This window comes from Delphinus delphis, chromosome 17, assembly GCF_949987515.2.
Source record: "Delphinus delphis chromosome 17, mDelDel1.2, whole genome shotgun sequence".
NCBI lineage: Eukaryota > Metazoa > Chordata > Mammalia > Artiodactyla > Delphinidae > Delphinus > Delphinus delphis.
In genome coordinates, this window is record NC_082699.1 from 8,185,572 (window position 1) to 8,194,698 (window position 9,127).

At 45.8% G+C, this 9,127-nt stretch overlaps 1 pseudogene; it reads right to left on the bottom strand.

Annotated features, from left to right (window-relative positions):
- Positions 1–942: 942 nt before the first annotated feature.
- LOC132413400 (PC4 and SFRS1-interacting protein pseudogene) lies at positions 943–8,761 on the bottom strand (annotated as a pseudogene).
- Between the last annotated feature and the right edge of the window lie 366 nt (positions 8,762–9,127).

Here is a 9,127-nt window from a genome sequence, read left to right on the forward strand (position 1 = left end):
TTAGTTTTGGCTGCATTGGGTCTTCGTTGCTGTGCACAGGCTTTCTCTAGTTGCGGTGAGCTGGGGCTACGCTTCGTTGCGGTATGCAGGCTTCTCATTGTGGTGGCTTCTCTTGCTGCAGAGCACAGGCTCCAGGCACCCGGGCTTCAGTAGTTGTGGCACGTGGGCTCAGAAGTTGTGGCTCGTGGGCTCTAGAGCGCAGGCTCCGTAGTTGTGGCGCACGGGCTTAGTTGCTCCTCGGCATGTGGGATCTTCCCAGACCAGGGATCAAACCCATGTCCCCTGCATTGACAGGCGGATTCTTAAGCACTGCACCACCAGGGAAGTCCCGAGAAATGAACTTCTATCTGCTTTTTTAAAATATTTATTTATTTTTAAAACACTCTATTTTAAAATTTTGGTTACAGTTTCATTTTTGTTTCCTTAACAAGTCTACTGTTTAATCTCTCAGGATTAAAAAACAATTATTAATCTTCTAAAGAACTGAACAACAAAGGAATGTCAAGGGGAAGGGCACAACTGCCCCATTCTCTGGGGGTATAGTAGCTACTCCAGTTTAACACCTAGCTTCAAAACAAAATGAATTTTTACATTTTCTAAATGAAATAATGTACAACCACCATCTTCATCTGAGCTTATTATAACTTTCAAACACAAAGCTTCATTTTAAGCTTGGTAAAAAACTTTTAACAGGAATGATGGCTGACCTTAGTATGTAGTGTGTATCTTACAGGAAATGTTTTTTAACAGTCACAACACAGTAATAATGCCATTAACGAAGTCCTCAATTTAGAATCTGGAACATTCTTCCATCAAGGCGGGGAGGGGGAAATTCAGTCCAATGAGTCTGTCTCAAGATCTTCCTCTCTTGTTTGCTCCACTTGTATTCTCTTTTCAGTAACTGGATTAATGCTTTGAGCCCCAAATGCGCTATATTTTTTATTACTGTAGATTACATGTTGTTTGCTGCTCAGTTTCCATTTGTTCCGCTTGCTTGCATTTTCTATCTGCTGCTTCTTTCTCATGTTGGCCTTTCAGCATATTCCTTCTATGTGCAGTCTGAAAGTTTCTTCCACCTTTTCTCTTCTTTTCACCTTCTTGATCATCTCCTTTCTCTTCAGAATCAGAGGTTGATGTAAGCCCTGTTTTAGCTAAATTTTTCCTTTTTTTTTTTTTTTTTTTTTTTGCTGTACGCGGGCTTCTCACTGCTGTGGCCTCTCCCGCCGCAGAGCACAGGCTCCGGACGCGCAGGCTCAGCGGCCATGGCTCACGGGCCCAGCCGCTCCGCGGCATGTGGGATCTTCCCGGACCGGGGCACGAACCCGTGTCCCCTGCATCGGCAGGTGGACTCTCAACCACTGCGCCACCAGGGAAGCCCAATTTTTCCTTTTTTTTTTTTCTTCCAATTTTTCCTTTTTGATTCAACTTCTTTTTCCCCCTTTTTTTTTATCTGGCTCTTTTCTTGGTTATCTTCTTCCTTCTGGCCCTCCTCATCCATTTTAAGCTGCTTTTTAGGTTGTTTTTCCTCTTGCCCCTTTTTCTTACTTTTGTCTTCTTCAGGTACCATCACTCTCCGAAGGACAGGGCTGTTTTACCATTTTGGGTCTGCCTCTTGGTTTTGGAATCTTGACTTCTGTAGCGGCAGGTCATCCTCTTTCAGGACTCACTTTTAGATTAACAGATGCTGTTGCTGTAGTCACTACGCCTGCCTCCTCGGTTTCTACTTGTTTTTCTTCCTTTCTCTTTCTCCCTCTTCTGGCAGCTTTTGGAGTGGTTATGTCAACTGCTTTAGTCACATCCTCGTTGCTGGCTTTTTCTTCATGGTCAGTATCTTCCTTTGAAACACTAGTTTCTTTTTCTTCAACTTCAACATCAGATGACGCATTTGATTGTTTAGTTGATGCCTGTTGACTTGAAAATTTCACTTTCGGATTGTTATCTATCTCCCATAAACCTTCATTAAAGCCTTTTCGCTTACTTGGTTTGCCGTACTTTTCCTTATTTTCTGAGTAAGGAAATATGTCCTTTGGACCTAAAAGAGCAGTCTCATGAGTTCCAAAAAAGAAAATGGGGAGTTTGTTTGTGGGTGGTTTTGCAGCTCCATCAGGAACTTCATCTACCTGCCGGGGCCGTGGGCGCTGGGGCTGCGGTGGCGGGCCAGCCGCCTCTGCCCACGTCCACGCGAGCCACCTGTGCCACCAGCTGCCGCAGAGGCGTCTCAACGGCTCCGAATAGCAACCACCGCCGACACTGCCGCCGCCGTCACTGCGCCGCTCCCTATCTGCTTTTAAACCACTGGAATTTGGGGTTTCTTTATTAGCCCTTAGCAGCTTAGCTCTTACCCTAACTAATACACCAAGAGAGTCTCCCTTCCTTCCTGCCTTCCCCCCTCCCTCCCTCCCTTCCTTCCTTCCATCCTTCCTAGCTTCTTTGAGCACATTCCAACAGAAGTTTAGGTTGGCTGGTCTGAGAATGAATTCATTTTCTTAGATAAGAGAATAAAAATTTCTTGAGCAACCCGTAAGGTGCCGTGCTATGTATCTGGTCTAAAAAGAGGAATAAAACCCAATTCTTATACTTGGGAATACTTGAGAAACTGATGGTCCAATGAAAGTCTTTTGACTTGGTTTTGTCTCTAGCCAGTCTGGAATTATAGAGCTGTTCAGCGGTTTAGGGACAAGATTTTGCTGAGCTTCGAAGAAGCCAGAAAAATGCAGAAATTTCGTGGCAAATTGGTGTTTTTCTCTTGATATTCTGCAGAAAATCACAGTAAGAAGAAACTGAACTTTGCCCCCTCTGCCTGACAAATGAGAAGAAGGTATTCCTGTCTCAGTACCTGCAGTCCTGTATTTGATCCAAGTCTCCCCAGAGTAACTGAAATCGTGTTGTTGCCATTTATTTGGGTTCTTACGATGGGCCGTACACTCTTGATGTAATTCAACCACTTACTTCTCTCAAGAACGTAACTGATGTTTACAGATGAGGAAATACATTCAGAGAGGATAACTAACTTCTCTGTCACCATGGAGACAGTGGGGGATGGAGGCAAGTTTGAAACCCGTCCTGGTACCCAGAAGCCAGGGGCCCTCCTGAAAGCTCTGTTGCCTTCCATGGGAGCAGCTTTGCACTTAGATTATTCAGAGTCCTGCTTCGGGCTTTTGCTTTTCACGGGAGAAATAACCTCACAGACTCTGGGTCTGCTCCCGCTGCCTCCTCGGCCCCAGGCTGGAGACGAGCCTCTATTACTCAGAAGAACTTATGAAACTCCGTAGTTCTTTACATTCAAGCATCAGCACGTCTGACTTTTGTTTTCAATCCAGAACCTGCCCTGTTTTCACAGAACAAAAATCCAGATTCATTCTGAAAATGAAATGACGGTTGGTCCTTGGAAAACAACCCAGATCCCAGGTCCCCACTTTAGCACAATCCCGTCAAGGTTTTCTGGTTGGGTGATTCCAGGCCCTATCACACTGATAAGGGCTTTCAGACATACCAAAGCAGGGGAAAATGAAAGAGACCCTTTCTTTTTCTTGTTGTTCCAGATCAGATAACACTGCCTGATTAGTTCCTCCACCGTGAATTCACACCGCATGTACCCACACGCCAGCCCTCTGCGAAAAGGCCATCTGCTATATTGCTTCCTGCACAATAATTCGCATTTTGCCTCATGCTTTCCCTTCTCCACCTCTGTTTCCGGCTCCTCCCCCTGAAGTAGCAAAGTGCCCGCAAAGAAAATGTGTCAACAGGTGAAATTTATAGGAGTTTCTTGGCCCACACAGAAATGTGAACCACAGGTATCCCCAAAGGAGAGATTTTCTTACCCAGACACTTACCCTCTTGAATATGCCCTGATTCTATTCACATGTGGGTTCTCTAGAGACACCAGTTATCTCTTGGATGGAATCAGAGTGTGGAGCTCCCGTTTGGGAAGAGTGGCTTTGATGAAGGCCAGTTGGGATTATTTAGTTGCGGTTACAGAAAAGCCCAACCCAAACTGGCTTAGTCCAAAAGGGAATTTATTGACTCAAAAGCTGAAAGAGGATGCTACCTACAGACAGGACTCAATTCAGGGCTCAGGCTTACCATTGGCACCTGCCAGCTTTTAAAAACTTTATTCCTTTGTTCTGCCTTCCACTGCGTTGACTTTAGCCTTGGGTTTTGTGGGTACCAGAAAGGTCCCTGCTAACCCACTCATTCTCTTACGTCTTAGGTCAAAGGTTTTGAGTGAGTCTTTTCCCCAGAAGGTGCAGTGAAAATGTCATTGCATTTCATTGACTCTGCCTAGGTCACATATGACCCACGAAGATCAAAGGATGGGGAAGTGAGATAGCTGATGACTTAGGCCTTGGTCACAGGCTCCACTCCTGGGGCTCGGTGTGGAGTCCGCTTTAATGGGACTGCATGGAAATCGGGTACAGTCACCTGGAGGACTCCGGCACTGTTCCCTGCAGTGTGTGTTGCCTTAGAAGAAACGGTGCATAAGCGTCACATAATGTTTTGTGTCCACTGCATGAGCCAGCTCCATACCTTGAAAATAGCCAGCATCTGCTTACGCAAAATAAGAATTTACGGGCTTCCCTGGTGGCGCAGTGGTTGAGAGTCCGCCTGTCGATGCAGGGGACGTGGGTTCGTGCCCCGGTCCGGGAAGATCCCACGTGCCGCGGAGTGGCTGGGCCCGTGAGCCATGGCCGCTGAGCCTGCGCGTCCGGAGCCTGTGCTCCGCAACAGGAGAGGCACAACAGTGAGAGGCCCGCGTACCGCAAATAAATAAATAAATAAATAAAATAAAATAAGAATTTACACCCAAAGCCAAGCTGATTGGAGAAAAGGTTACTTACTGGTTTAAATTCCAGGAGTCAGGCTAGTTTGCCAAAATTCTGATGCAAGTGGGTCAGTATAGACAACACTCAAAAATTCCTCAACGTCTACATCAGGACTGCCTTGTATTCTTCAAAGCATGAAGAGCCTCCACTGGTTCGGTATTGAAGACTGTGGCAATGAGCCTTTCTTATCGGTTTCATTGAGTTTTTGTTTTCTAAGAAGACTCTGATATTTTAGTGTATCTGTGGGGAGGAAGGTGATCTCCGTGTCTTACTCTTCCGCCATCTTCCCCTCGTTCCGACTCTGATATTTTAGTTATAAAGACCTCTGTAGCCTGATCAGCCTGGTTCTGGAGGGAGTGGAAGAGTTTATGGCAGAAACGTGGGAGGTTGTTGGAAGTATGTTGACTATATTATGATACACACAGCAAAAGATGTTCTCCTCTAATGCTCTTTCTTCTAGTCATTCGTCTTTCTAAATAAACATCTGGAATTAGGTTATTCATTCTTCTTGTCAACTCTCAACGTTAAATATTCATCCTTTTAGCCACTGAACAATTGTTATTGGTTATGAACCTCCTTTCTTCAAACACTTCATTGTTGATTGTGCATCGGGCCCTCTCTAAGCACGTCACATGCATTATTTCATTTATGCTTCATAACTACTGTATGACATAGAGACTATTATTATTATTCAAATTGTATGGAAGGTGAAACAGATCTAGAAGAGGTTAAATATCTTGCCCAAGGTCACCCCGTTGGAGCCAAAGATTTTAAAACCATAGTATGCAAATAAAACAGAGATGTTGCCCCTGCTGCCACCAAGGTAGGGCACAGGAAGACAGACCTATAAATAAACAAGTGCATTTAATGTTGTGTTTGCTGTGATAATGAGCTACACAAGGGAAAGTGGGAGAGAGAGAGAGAGAGAGAGAGAGAGAGCGCAGTCATTTCTCTGGCCGGGGCTGCAAGATTTGAAATGGGTGTTGGGAAAAGTTCCCTTGAGGAGGCTAAGCTGAGGTGCACCTTTCCAGCTAGAAGGTGGGGGATGAGAAGAGCATCTCAGAGATCAGAACCCATGCAGGCAAAACACAGATGCATGATGGGGGAAACACAAGCTATCTGGCCTGGGTGGAGCCTGGGGTTCAGGAAGGACAGACATAGGAGTTGCCAAGCGGGACCCAGTCCATGAAGGGCCTGGTTGGGATTTGGTCAGGAGAGAATGGGGAACTGTTGAAGGACTTTGAGGAAAAGGTGACAGTTATTCATACCTAGTTTTTTTGTTTTCTATTTTCTAAATTCCCAAGCTTAAATCTTTTTTGGGGGGGGGGATTTTTTATTGTGTAAAATCAACATAACAAAACTTACCATTTTAATTGTACAATTCAGTGGCATTAAGTACATTCACAACATTGTACAACCATCTCCACTATCCATTTCTAGAAAATTTTCATTATCCCAGAGGGAAACTCTGTACCCATTGAACAATCATTCCCCCATTTTCCCGACGACCTGCTGGATCAATGGAAGTTGCGCTGAAAAACAAGAGGAAATAAACATATAGGTCCTCGATGTATGTTAGCACAAAGAACACTGCGCTTTGTGCTTTTTTAAAAGGAAAAGCATCAATGACGCTGCATTTTGGGCTGAGAGTTCACGCAGTGTCTGGGGTGAGCTGTTCCTGCCAAATCAGCCAGTCAACGGCGACGTTCCGTTACCACCAAGATGTCCCTCTGCGGTTTCTCATAAAGAAAGGCAGTGGGTGCCCCACGTGGCTGTCATGACTAAAACTGCTGGTGAACACCCCATGGCATCAGGTTAGCCAGCAGACACACATTGAGCACCTGCTGTGTGCACGGGGGTCAGGAGTCAGGTGCCGTAAACAGAGGGGAGTAGGCAGCGATCCACAGCTTTCGAAGGAATCGTAATGTAGTCGGGGAGAAGGATGAGGACACGTCAGCCTGTGACCTCAGGTGGGGCGGAACCACCTGACCTGTGCTGATTTACCTTTTCACTGCACTCGGTAGAGCTCTTTACAGCACTGAGCACGTTGTCATTTTACATCAGTTTGACCCTCTTCTTGTCGTAACCATCAGACTGTTCACCCTATAATGGCAGATGCTTCATCTATTTTTGTTCAGTATTGTCTCTTCGGAATCTAGCGTCGTTCTTGGCACGTAGAATGTGCTCGACAAATGCATATTGAATAAATGGTTGCTATAATTATATATATGTGTGTCTATACACGCATACATACATATATAATACACATATATGTGCATACCTACATACATATACACACATATATGAATGCTACAACACATTGTATATGTATACTTTCACTGAACATATAAATATATATACATTCAAGGTATGGATAGATATGTACAAGTCATATTTTTTGACAAAAATAACTATCATTTATTGAGCACTTTAATTTTTATAAACAGAAACTTTTTTCAGTGTTTTACATATATCATTTTATTGAATTGTCACAAGAATCCTATGAGGATTAATTAGGTTGTTTACTTTTTCCAAAAGAGGCAAAGGAAGCACAGAGAAGTTAAGAAACTTTCCGAAGGCCACACTATTTCAGTTAGCATCAAGCCATATGTCTTGAAAGCACAAGCAAAAAATTGACAATGATCCATTTTTTTAAAAAGCTGCCACTTTGGAATCAATAGCATCTTCCAGGCCTCAGTGCTGTTCAAATATGGCCGAGACCCTGCGGCTGCAAAGCTCCACGAGCTGGGTATGTTAACTGCACATCTGGCACACGCAGCAGTGGGTGCAGAGCTGGGTTTGTGGCCCCCAGTAAGAGGTCACCATGAGGCCCCCAGTGCGCCCAGACAGACCCACAGTCTCCCTCCGCAGTCTAATTAGTTAGAAGACTATTTATAGACCTCAGCGCTCCTCTCAAGACAGACTCCCTCTCAGTTCCTACGCCCCCTGCTCTCAGCAGACTTCACCTCGTGAGTCACTGAGAAAATTGAGGGCATGCGCGTGCTTTCTGGTAACTTCTCACCCTCTACCTACAATTTACCTACACCCACGTCCGTCCTCCCAGCCTGCTCTCCAGCCGGCAAAGGTAAGGTGGCTTCCTCTCCCAGCCGTGTGAGCCTCTCCCAGGGTCCGTGTCCTACCCCCGCCCTTCTGGGTTCATCTCTCATCCCTTCCCGTCCCAGGAGGCTCTCCAATCTTTAGGTCCGTTTCCACGATGATGCCCGCTCTGCCTGTGAAGAGGCTGCGCTCTCACCGCCTTCCTGGATTCCTGCAGCGGCCTCCTAACCTGCCCTGCATTTCCATTTTGCCTCTTCTGCAGCGCGGTCACATGGAATCTTTTACAATGCAGGGTCACAGGCAATTCCCAGCGCACTAGCTCCAACTCATCTGCGCCTCACTATTTCCAGGAATCGTATCAGGATATGAGTAACTAAGGGTGATATTAGAGCCTCTCTACTTTTCCCTTCCTTCCCTCCCTCCCTTTGAAAGTAAGTCATTTGCATACCTGAGTAGTTATTAATAGTAACACAGCTCTCCGGGTGCACCTTACAGCGGACTTCTTGACTCAGTCACCAGGCTTTGGCTCAAGCGCCTCTCACGCACCTCCACGTCATCCCCGCCGCTCCCTGGCTCTGCTCCCAGCACCCCTAGAACAGCAGGGTCACTGGGACCTCCTCGCTGCCGCTGATCTTTGTTCAGTCTTTACATCCGGCTTTTGACAGCGTCCACCCTGCTTGTTTTCAGACTTCCCCGCACGCTCCCCGTTTTCCTCACAGAGCTGGCGTGGTTCCTTTTTCCTCCGTGGATGCCTCTTGCTCGGCCTGACCCTTGAGGGCCGTGTCCGTGGGGTTCTGAGCAGAGCCTCCCTGTCCTAGCTCTCTGAGTTTTCTGTAGGGGGCTTTACCCCCTGGCATATTTTGTGTGCATTCCTTATGCATGTTACCCTTATCATTTTAGTTTCATTCGCTAGGTCTTTGAGAGCTTTAGCTGATCATTGTTGAGGTTTGCTTACTAGGATGTAGGTATTGATCCAAGAAGAATTATAGCTTGATTCTTCTAAAATCCTTCTTTTTTTTTTTTTTTTTTTTTTTTTTTTTTTTTTGCGGTACGCGGGCCTCTCACTGTTGTGGCCTCTCCCGTTCTACAGTGTCAGTGTTTGTGTTTAACTTCATGGAAAAACCATCATGCCAATATTATGTCCTCTTTCAGCCTGTTGAAAGAGAGCCCCTATGAGGACATGTACACCCGTCAGGGGAGTTGTCCAGGTTCCAGGTGTTGGGCTCACTCAGGTGCCAGTAATGACA